General features: G+C 39.9%; 1 pseudogene; it reads right to left on the bottom strand.

Moving 5' to 3' along the window:
• Nucleotides 1–8,650: 8,650 nt before the first annotated feature.
• LOC143390957 (oxysterol-binding protein-related protein 9-like) lies at nt 8,651–10,526 on the bottom strand (annotated as a pseudogene).
• Between the last annotated feature and the right edge of the window lie 1,179 nt (nt 10,527–11,705).

The following is an 11,705-nucleotide window of genomic DNA, read 5'->3' as shown; positions in this document are numbered from 1 at the left end:
ATATAAATAAATAAATAAATAAATAAATAACAGATTTTAAAAAAAAAAAAACTATACTAAAGGATAAGAGAAAAATTCAAATGCCTTCTATTTCCTCCATGAGAGCAGCTTCTTTCTTCTCAGACTCGTCATCTGAAGTCTTCCTGACTCCTGGCAGGGGCCAGTACTGTATTTTCCTGTCTTTACTTGCAAGAAAATAACTGGGCCTCCAGTGAGTATAATTGGTGCTAACAGTGATTTATTATGTACCTGGTTCTCCAGATTATCCTTCATATAGAGATTATTTTTCCTGAAAACAAAAAAGTATGGGCTTTTTTTCCCTCATCAGGTTATAACAGGTTTGCAATCCACTCCGTCAATACTAGAACCAGAATTTGACAGAGTTCCCTTAAGACAGAAACACAAGAAACACGTCCATCTGGTAAATAATTGCTGGAGTTGCATTCTTGTGCATTCAGGCATGAGCTAAATTTTGTGCAGCATAAAGCTGTGAAAATGTCTAAGCCTAATGGTGCAATATGAGATAAGATCTACTTAGATTTATCATATACCCAATTGCAGCCTCCTGGAGTGCTGGTGCATCTGAATGGCTCAAGTCACCCAGAATCTGATGAGCTGAACAGATGCAAGATTTTTCCAAGATGTCTGAGAAATCTCACACTTCAGTGTAAAGGTTTGAATGGATATGTGCAGCTCTCACTGTGTGAAAGTGAAGGAGAATGTTTGCCAAGAAGGATGTTTTCAGAAGACCGGAGTCAAATGCTGTTCCAAGTTACATGCATGCTTCCAAGAAGGCATCTAAAAGTCTTCTATTGCTAGGCCCGGTAACGTAGCGCATGCCTCTAATCCCAGCAATTTGGGAGGCTGATACTAGAGGATTGCAAATTCAAGGGTAATCAGTAATTTAGCGAGACCTTTTCTCAGAATAAAAAAAATAATAAGGACTGGAGATGTAGCTCAGTGACAAAGTGTCCCTAGGTTCAATCCCGAGTACCAGTAAATAAATCAACAAATTAAAAAATAAAAGCTTCTATCAACCTCATGCTGGAATGCTTATGCACAAGAAGAGTATTCAGTAGTAAAAAGGAAGCTATCAGAAGGATGTAAAGTAGTTAGTATGTAGCAGATGACTCTAAATTGTGATTTTTTCATTCAGGAGGAGCTATTTTAGTTTTCCACCAAGGAGACAGACTTCCTCATGAGCTCTCTGCCTCATCAAGCATAGAGATGTTGTGGTGGAAGACCCAGGAGAGCTGAACTCAAATTAAGACTCACTTACTCAGATACTCTCAGGAGTTGGGCAGGTAAATTAAGTGTGAAACCATAAGGCCTGGAGCTGAACTGCAGAGTAGTGGACAGGCACCCCTCCATCAACTCCTAAAGGCATTCAAAATTTATATATAAAGCATTGAGCTGGCTGGGGTTGTGGCAGGTTCAATCCTGAGCACCACATAAAAATAAATAAAATAAAGGTATTGCATCCAACTACAAATAAAAAATAAATATAAAAAAAGGATCTGGCCTGTTTATCAAGAGGACTTTTTTTTTTAGTTGTAGATAGACAGAATGTCTTTATTTTATTTGTTTGTTTTTATTCAGTGCTAAAGATCAAACCCAGTGCCTCAAACATGCAAGGCAAGTGCTCTACCACTAAGCTACATCTCCAGCACCTTTCAGTCTTTTTGACTTCTGAGTTCTGTAATGTTGGACATAAAAAAAATTATACACCTTTATCTATTGATCAAACACTTGCATTAACCTCTGTGGTAGGAGGAAGCAGAGTTCAACAGAAGTATGAAATATCAACTCTAGGAATTCAAGAATACTTTGAGGTCTGGGGATGTAGCTCAGTGGTGGGGTATTTGCTTTGTATGAATAAGGCCTTGGTTTCAATCCCTAGCACTGCAAGATGAAAAAAAGAAATTAAATAAGATTTATCACCATATAAGGGTCCAAGGAGGTCTCTGCAGAGGTAAAAAAAAAAAGACTCCAAACATTCTAGACCAGGCAGCAGAAAAGAATTTAAGGTTGAGTCAGGTTTTAACAAAGAGAGGAAGAGTTTTGTTAGCAAGTGAAAGATGAAGATATACACTCTCAGAGCGGAATGCAGGCAATCTCAAGAGTGAGATGCCCACCCGGCTTGAAGTAAAGTTTTTTTAGGGAACACAATTAGGTGGACTATGTATGATCAAAAGGGGCTGCATTTCACTTGGGATTGAAAATACCACACAAAATTGTATTTTCCCACTGGGGTCTGGTCTGGTATGTAGGTTTCAGTCCACATCAACTTTGTTGGCAATTGATGATTGGGTGATTGGGTCAGAGCATCAGACACAAGCCTTCAAAGTTAATGGTCTCTTTCTATTAAGGTCTTCTTTATCTTTTGCTGCATTCCAGAAAACTTATAGGGAACTGAAAAGTTACCAAGTAATTCATGGGCGTAAGCTCTTTTTGGTCCTTTAGGCCCCTTTGGCTGGCTCACAAGTTGTTTATGAGTTGTTTGTTCTATAGTATGATGATTATTTTTCCTTGAGGGGCTCAATGTTCTCTCTGTATCCCTAAATTTCTCTTCCTATGCTCACAGGAAAGCACCTAACAATGACAGGCAGTAGGCCTGAAGGCCAGGGGAAGCATTAATAAGGTTTGTCCAGATGGCTCTGGAAGGAATTGTAGAAGGAGGAAGGCTTGAAAGGATGAATGTTCAAGTTCAAGTCCATGGAGAGTAGCTTTCTTAGATGGTAATAATATAAAATCCCCAAGGTAGAGGAGGGGCTCAGACTTGGCTCCCTGTGAACCCCCCAATTTCTTTCCTATATCCTAAAACTGGATTCCAGTCACCTATTCTGTTCTGGGCCTCCTCCTCAGCCTATGGAACGCTCCCTTAATTAGGAACTAAAAGCTTTTTTAGGGCCTCAGATCCCCTAGACGGGCTACACCTTCTGTCAGAGCCCTTGGAGCTCCCCCTGCATATGCCTGCCTGGTCCACACCTCACTCTCTGCCTGTTTGGAAACTTATCAGCATGTTAATTGGGCTTCCTCTAGGACAGTTCATCTTGATGCTAAACCATCAAGGCAAATGAATTCAATGTTCAAGTGAAGAGGGTAATTCTGAACATTTACGGATCAGAAATGATTTTGAATGTGTCCTTCAAAGTACATGCGGTTGCCTTTGATGGTATACTGATTGCCATCAATAGCTTACAGACACTAATTGCGTACACCAGCCTGAATCAGTGCTGAACCAGGTAGGCAGGCCCACACTTGCCTCCTTAAACAGTCTCTAAACTGGGGTCCATTATTATCCCTTCTTTAGAGATGAACAAACTGAGTCTCAGAGGGTTAAATAACATACTCAGAGTCATACAGTTGGCAGAGGGGTGCCAATTCAAGCCCAAGTCCTCTGTCTGCAGAAACTGACTGCAGCCATCACAGTCATTAACCATTACAGAATACAGTTTCATGTTATTGTACTTTTTTTTTGTAAGGGGGGGGGGTGGGGGCGGTACTCAGGATTAAACTCAAGGGCACTCAAACACTGAGCCACATCCCCAGCCCTATTTTGTATTTTATTTAGAGACAGGGTCTCACTGAGTTTTAACGCTTCACTTTTTTTTAATATTTATTTTTTAGTTATAAGTGGACACAATGTCTTTATTTTATATTTATGTGGTGCTGAGGATCGAACCCAGTGCCCCACGCGTGCTAGGCAAGCGCTCTACCCCTGAGCCACAATCTCAGCCCTTAACGCCTCACTTTTCCTGAGGCTGGCTTTGAACTCCAGATCCTCCTGTCTCAGCCTCCTGAACCACTGGGATTACAGGCATGCACTGCCATGGCTGGCTATTGTACTGTTCCTGTGGATGTGTAAAAACATATGTATGCAACTGTCAGAGTTATCTGCTGGACTGTCAGTGAATGTAAGCTTCCCCTCTCAAACAAAACACCCATTTGATGTGTTAATTTGTGTCAGTGGCTCTTCAAATAGTGCAGCATGTTCAAAACATGTGAATCACCTGGGCCACTAAAAAGAGCAAAACAAAAACCAATGCTGCCTCACCTACCCCCACCCCCCACAGAGATTTGGATGTAATGGGTTTGGATTTGAATCTGACTTTAGAATGCTCCAAGAGCTCCTCAGATGATCCTAATGTGTGGGAGGACAGAACACAGGTGAGCCTGGGAGCTAAGAGTGAGAGCGTGGGGCTGAATGTTACTGCAGAATAGTTATGGTACCTGTGTGAACCTTAGTCTTCTCACCTGTAAAATGGGAATTATAGAAGTGCATACATCATGGGGATCATGTGAGGATTACCTTAATGAAAACAATGGAATAATAATGATGCAGCTCCTGGTCCCACCTCTGAAAGCCTCCTTGATCCATAATAAAATTAAAGAGTACAGTTTCCCCGGCAAAACACAGTGGTTACCTGAGAAAATGTGTATTCCCTGTTTTCTGCTCACATCTCTGGACCCCACGGGGTATATAGGAGGGACCTGGGCAACGCAGCTTAGCAACACAGAACTGTAGAGTATTGGTTGTTTCCACTCCTGATCCTGGGGCAGAGGAGGAGCTATGGTTCACTGTCTCTGCCCAGCATCACCAGAGAATATCATACCACCTATCACTAGCCCAGAAAGGATCAGAGGTCCACATTCAAAGTATGGTTTCTACTGAATGTGTATCACTTTCACATCATTATAAATTCAAAAATTCATAAGTCAAACTATCTGTGAACGATTCAATGATTTTAAATATATTTGTGGAGCAACCCTCACAACAGTCTGGTTTTAGAATACTTTTATCATCTCAAAAAGATCTCTTCTGCCCATTTGTGGTCACAGAGACTTCAGCTGAGTGGTTGCGGGAGATTTGAGTGTTCCTTTTGACAGAGCCTGTTTGCAGTAGGGATGTCGCAAGCCTGGAGGTCTGTGGACATCACATAGAACCTGAGAATAAAGCACAGTGCAGAAGACAGAGTCAAGAGACAGAGAGAAACCGAGTCTGGAGGTCACTAGGTAAGATTCTGATCAGACTGAATGTGACCTTTTAGCTACAGGAGCCAAGAAGTTACTCTTTGTCTTCAGACAGTTTGACTTGGGTTTTCCAAGTCAAAATTTATTGATCACATTCTAAGGACTAGAATTGGAACCTTTATTAATCAGATATTAAGCAGGAGGGTCCATCTCCAGAGCTGTTATAATTGTAGAATTATTCTATGACCATAGAGGCCATTTACAAATGAAGATTCAGCCCTGTGGAGGTAAATTGGTGACTCAGGATATTCAAGAAAATCTGGAAAAGTCCTTGGTTTTGTGTAACCCTGAATTTCCCACCAAGTTATCACCATCATCCTCAATGCCATTACCTCCTATAAAATAATTACTATGTGCCAGATCCTATACTAAGTATTTTGCAAATATTAGCTCATTTTAGCATCACAACTGCCCTACAGGATGGGTACTATTATTTTCACAGAATAGAAAACTGAGATCTAAAGAGGTCCAAGGTAATTTGTATAACACTCTCAACCAGTGCATTGTGCCACCTCCAATAAATAAAAATTAACCAAACCTTAGCTTCTAATTGGAGTTCCATTGGTCTTTCATCTGGAGATGCTATCTTTTCCTGAACTCTTATTTTGTTCATTATAAAAGTTAAAAGCAAATAGGAACCCCAACTCTTTTCCATATTCTAAGACTCTTCAATTACATACACGATTTTTACCAGGATGATTTCAAAGAGTCCTAAATGTATGTGCTTCTGGCAGCTTAGTTCTGCCCTTTTCGACACATAGTATAAGTAAGATCTGATTGCAACAAGTCTTATTTTTAAGCCTTTTTATGATGAAAAACTAGATGACTGCACCGCCCTACAAACATTAACTGATCTTTAATATAGTGCAATAATAAAGCACTATATTAATAATTATAATAATATCATAATTTAAAATGAAATTTTATGTATCAGTTAACTGACAAGAAAAAGTAGGACAGGTAAGTGAACAGCTTTCTTTACTGAAACAAAACATACAGGTGCTTCTCAGATTTTCTTGAAATTAACTGAAACATGTGAAGGGCTTCAAAACTCTGAAACACTACATGAATGTAACGTCCTACATTCTTGTTATTTTTCTCAGTTGATCCTTCCCTAAGCCGTGTGGTTGAACAGGGATTATCGGGAGAATAAGTACTGTTGTTTCTAAGGCAGTGACACTGAAGGCTTTTGCTTTTATACAGAAAGACATGGGGAAAGTGGTCCTTTAGATAATTCAGCTGATGGATATATACAATGGTTGGGGGTGGGATGGGAACTGAAGGCAAGGAAAACAGCTGAGAAGGCCACTCTTGCAAATACCTCAAACCTATTTATTTAACATAAGTTGTCTACACCAGGATTTAAGAGTGACTTGGAGGGCTGGGGTTGTAGCTCTGCATCACATAAAAAGGTATTGTGTTGATCTACGACTAAAATAATTTTTTTTAAGTGACTTGGATCCAACTTGTTCCAGGTTCTAAGGTCAAATTCTATGGGTCATGAACAACTGTGCAAAGAGAATGACAAGCAACTGTGGAAAACAAGAGTCTGATCATGCCAGAGGGTCGGAGTGGGGATTGGAGAAACCAGTGGTGGAACCTGGTGAATGATCGGACACATCTGTTCATTCCTCATCTGAGGCAGGTAGTCTAGAGCAGGGCTGACCAAACCCTCTGCCAGAGATGTTTCGCTGGAGAAGGTGGCTGCTGTCCACAAGAGTATGGTCATAGACAGTTTTATCTTTAAAATTCTTGTGAAGAACATGCCCATAACCCACCATTACTCAGGAGGCTGAGGCAGGAGGAACTCAAGTTGAAGGCCAGCCTCAGCAACTTAGTGGGACCCTGTCTCAAAAAAATAAAATAAAATAAAGAAAAGAAAAAAGAAAGAAAGAAAGAAAAAGAAAAAAGAAAAGGAATGAGGATGTAGCTCAGTGAATGAGGCCCTAAGTTCAACCCCTCAGTATCACACACCAAAAAATGAATAAATAAATAAATAAATAAATAAATAAATAACTTGTGAAATTTGTATTTTATTCTCTAAGAAATGATGTAATGGTGCCTACTTTGGGGTTAGAATCAGGGAAAGTCTCTGTATCAGGCAAGATACTAAGGTGTCATACGTATAATTGTCCCTTAACATTCACAGGGATTGGTTAGTTCCAAAAGCCATTGCCACCAAGAATACCAAAATTTTAGGATGTTCAAGAATTTTATATAAAATGAGGTAATATGTTCATAGAACCTACGTACATTTTCTATATGAATCATCTTTCCTGTATTTTAAATTATCTGTAGATTACTTGATAGCTAATACAATGCAAATGCTCTGTAAATCGTTGTCATACTGTACTATTCAGGGAATAATGATGGGAAGAATATGTACTGTACATGTTCAGTACATCTGTAATTATTTTCAATCCTTGGTTGAATCCACAGATGAGAAACCCATGGATATGGAAAGTATATTTTTTTAAATTATTTTTTAGTTTTAGATGGACACAATATCTTTATTTTACATTTATTAGATGCTGAGGATCAAACTCAGTGCTTTGTGCATGCTAGGCGAGCGCTCTACCACTGAGCCACAATCCCACCCTGGAAACTGGATTTTGACAGCAGATTTTTTCCACCTTTGTGTCCAACAGTTTGTTGTTCATTCGTGCTTATAAGAAGGAAAAAAGAAACAAAACAAAATTTTCATTTACCCTCAGATTTATTCCAAGTTGAGAGATAAAGTAATCTGGATTCGAGCCCTGTTTTTTCCACTTACAAGTTGCTTTGATGGCAAAGGGACAGTTAGAATAACATCCTTCCTGTACCATTCACAGAGTTATGGGGAGAATGAATAAGTCCATACATTTGAAGAATGTTGCATACCTACAACATAAATTGTGATGATCTTGTAAGAGGGAAGTGACAATGACAACTGCCACTGTCATTTGAGGCTAGAATGCACTATTGCTGCTGTCAACATCTGTAATCTCAGCATTTTAAGTTAAATAGTATTAGAATAACATAGCTCCTATGTCCATAATTTGCAAACCACAGATCATGATTTTACGGTAATGATTATTTCTTCCCAGGTTTAGATATAATTTAATAATAGTTCATTTCCAAAATAAAAGTTATCATAAGTGAAACCATGAAATTTCCTAACACTTGATTTTAATACATTGCACTTATATTCTAAAACAACTCTGAGGAACCAATATTTACAATAGATGGAAGATTTATGAAAAATCTGCCACCAGGTATATTTTTGTGTGTATATTTTTCTATATATAGAACCTAACAGATTACATGAAGAAAGAAATAAGAGTCTGTATGTCGTGTCTTAACAGCAGAACAAGAGGGCAGAGTGTGAAACTTTTCAAAGCATGAGGTCTGGAACAGGAGCAGACATCTTGTTTTCTTAGGACTGAAGTCAAAATCTTAACTGCCATAGAGAAAGGGAAGCTTTTCCAGATTTTTGTTCATCTGTGTCAGAAAGTCCAGTATCCCTGAGATAGGAACCACTGCAATTAGAAGGGAGTAATAGGTTCTCCCAAAGAAGATTGTTGCTTAATTTGGACAACTTACCCTGGTCATCGGGTGTAAACTTTTGTTTCCCAGCCTAATGCTTCACAGCACCAAGACGTTTCAGTAATGGTTCATCATAAACCCAGCACTCTCCATCTTCATGGAATAACCTTGTCTCCCACTGAATTTCCTTCTCCTTCCTTTCTCGGGCTTTTGCTCTTTGTCTTTTTTCAAGTCTGTGCTTTGCTTCAGTTACTGAATCAATGTCTCTGATTTTTTAATTGAAAGTGACATCCTTCCAAAGGCAGCGGGACTCATATTCATTCTGATCTTCCAACTTCCTCACTTTCTTCTTGATTATAGGCAACTTCTTGGTATCTACAAAGATCGTATTTTCCCTTTGCATATTTTGCATACATTATACCATTCCATTCCCCTTCAATTGAGCAAAAAGACTTCTTGTCATTTGGAGAAAAAAATCTCAGCAGTAATTCTGTGTTTCTTGCCTCCATAGAAAGGTTTAGTGTGGAAGACGATATTTGCACTATAACTAGTTTTGGAACAATTAATATTGCATTCTCCTCCTAGTTCCACCCAGGGCACTGTGAGGATAGACCTTCCATAACCATTGGGGAATATAAGAATGTAATGCTCATCATAATCTAGACATGAGACACAGCCTTGCCCGATGTTGTGCACTCCAATGGACATCCCAAGGAATTTTGATTTAGTCCAGATATGAGCATTGAATTGGATTTTCTTGTTAAAACATTCAGCATAAAAGGCTGAAATGGGTGGATGATGGGAAACCTGCTCAGCCATGAATATTACACTGTTTTTTGGAAACCCAGGGAACTGGTCCTTCTGAAACTAGCTCTGTGTTTGTTCTCTTCAGTGCCATTTGAAGAGACATTCAATGTCAGTGATACTGAAAGATCTCACCCAAAATGAGGTTATATGGCTTTTTGGCAACCGATCCTTTCCTTCCTGCATGAAAGGCCAAGAGGTAACATTTCACAACCTGAACCGTTCGATCCCTGGGATCTTTCTGGTCACTAATGCTCACAAACAGGTCTGGATATGCAAAAAAGTCTGCATACATTTCTAAAAGAGATCTTCTTTCAAGAATAAATTTAGGGCTGGGGATGTGGCTCAAGTGGTAGCGTGCTTGCCTGGCATGCATGTGCCCCGGGTTCGATCCTCAGCACCATATACAAACAAAGATGTTGTGTCCACTGAAAACTAAAAAATAAATATTAAAAAAAAAATTCTCTCTAAAAAAAAAAAAATAAAAATAAATTTAAATAAATAAATAAATCTTAGTAAGATCCATTCCGAGCCTAACCTGTGACAAGAAGTGCATGATAACACTCTTGTCCTCCTCCACTGACCCTGCCTCCCCATCATCGTCTCTATCGTCAGGTGAATCAAAAAGGTCAGCATCACTTGTACCATTGGACATGGAAGAATTCAGTGATTCTGTGGTAACTGGGCACTTTAGGCTATTTCCTGAACTGCTGTGTGTCAAGACTGAGGCAGAACCAGAAGAATCTATTAAGTGCTTTGGGGATGAGCCACTTTGATGGAATTCATCAACATCATAGAATTCATCTTCACTGCTAGAGTAAGAAAACTCTGGGACTGTATTTGGAGACAAGTTGACATGACTTGGAGAAGTTAGACTGCTAGGAGGTGGTGAATGCCCACGGCCTGTACTATTTGGTGTTGGAGTCTGATGATGTCCCAAGGTAGCTAACACAGGTCCAACGGGTAAGGAAGATGGACGCTGCTCTGACTTACACAACTGAGCTGGTTCTGGAGGTAAGACAGTCTGGGAAGGCATTGTACTGATTACAGGTTCCCAGGGACTAGGTTGACATATTTCATCTACAGGATTAATAGTATTTTTAGCGGATCTGCATCAACACAATGCAGTGTTTAATAGATTCTACCATGCTATTTGTTGTTTCTTTGAGAGTTTCAATTTTCTCTCTCTGTTCATCATCTTTACAGTTTTGAAGGTTGTCATTAAAAAGGTTTAGTTGTTCTATCAAGATTTGTAGGTAAGCATCTGCCTCTGTTAGTTTCTGGTCAAAGTCTTGGACACTAGGAACAAATCCTGAATCCAAACCCCCACAGGGCGGTGAGAAGGAGGTGAGAAGGAGGCAGGGAAAGCCTCAGGCCTTTGTCAGGGCAGGCAGCAGGGACTCCAGAGACTCAGGGGTGGGGACCAGCCCTCTCCCAGACCCTCGGGGTCTACTCACTCCACAAGCGGCCAGCAAGAAAGCTATTCGCTGAGCCCCACCCCCCCTCGGTGCCTCCAGCGGGGGAGGGGGGACCTGCTCCTGTGCACCCCTCTTCTACTCCCTCAATCAGATCCCGGCAGCGCAGGAGGCCCAGCCAGAAGTTCAAGTTCAGCCAGTCCCCCCCCCCCCCCCCCCGGGGGCTTACATAATGATTATTAAAAGGGGCGTATTGTGGAACATTGAGGATTTAGAGTCAGCATATAGTTTTCTTTAAAAAAAAAATAAATTAAGATGTTAGATAAGTGTTGGAAACTTAAAAAAAAAAACAGACTTGGAGACTTGACATTAGTCCCTCGGTGATTGTTAACCAGCATAGCACCATTCTGGACCTCAATTTCCCTAATCTAAAAATGAGAGGCTTAGTCCATTGTTTCTTAGCTGGGATGAATTTTGAAATCACCTGGGAAGATCTCCAGACGTAGAATTTTTGTTGTGTTGTGTTTCTTACTGTGCTTCCAAGGCCTAGAAAAGATGCTTGGCATGAGGTAAGTAATCAGTAAATCTACACATATTTTGTGAATAAATAAGTGAAACTTCAAAATTCACAGGCCTGGCAGACTCTGAATCCTCAGGCAGCAGAGAGATAGCCTGTGTGTATATTTTGAAAATTCCATCCTGATCAATTTCACCAAGCACAACTGGCTAAGAACCACTGAACCCAGCAGTCTCCAAGATCCCTTCACAGTGTAGCCAGGTGTAGCAAATAAAATTACATCTAGTTATGTTCAAATGTCAGATAAACAACAGATAATTTTGTAGTATAAGTACAGAATTTTTGGTTGCCACAATTTCTTTCAGTATAACCTAATAACGCAACTGTTTTGATGGATGATTAGGGCCAGA

The sequence above is a fragment of the Callospermophilus lateralis genome, chromosome 2 (genome assembly GCF_048772815.1).
Source record: "Callospermophilus lateralis isolate mCalLat2 chromosome 2, mCalLat2.hap1, whole genome shotgun sequence".
Lineage (NCBI taxonomy): Eukaryota > Metazoa > Chordata > Mammalia > Rodentia > Sciuridae > Callospermophilus > Callospermophilus lateralis.
The sequence above is the reverse complement of the archived record's forward strand: the minus strand, read 5'-3'. Positions and strand labels throughout refer to the sequence as shown.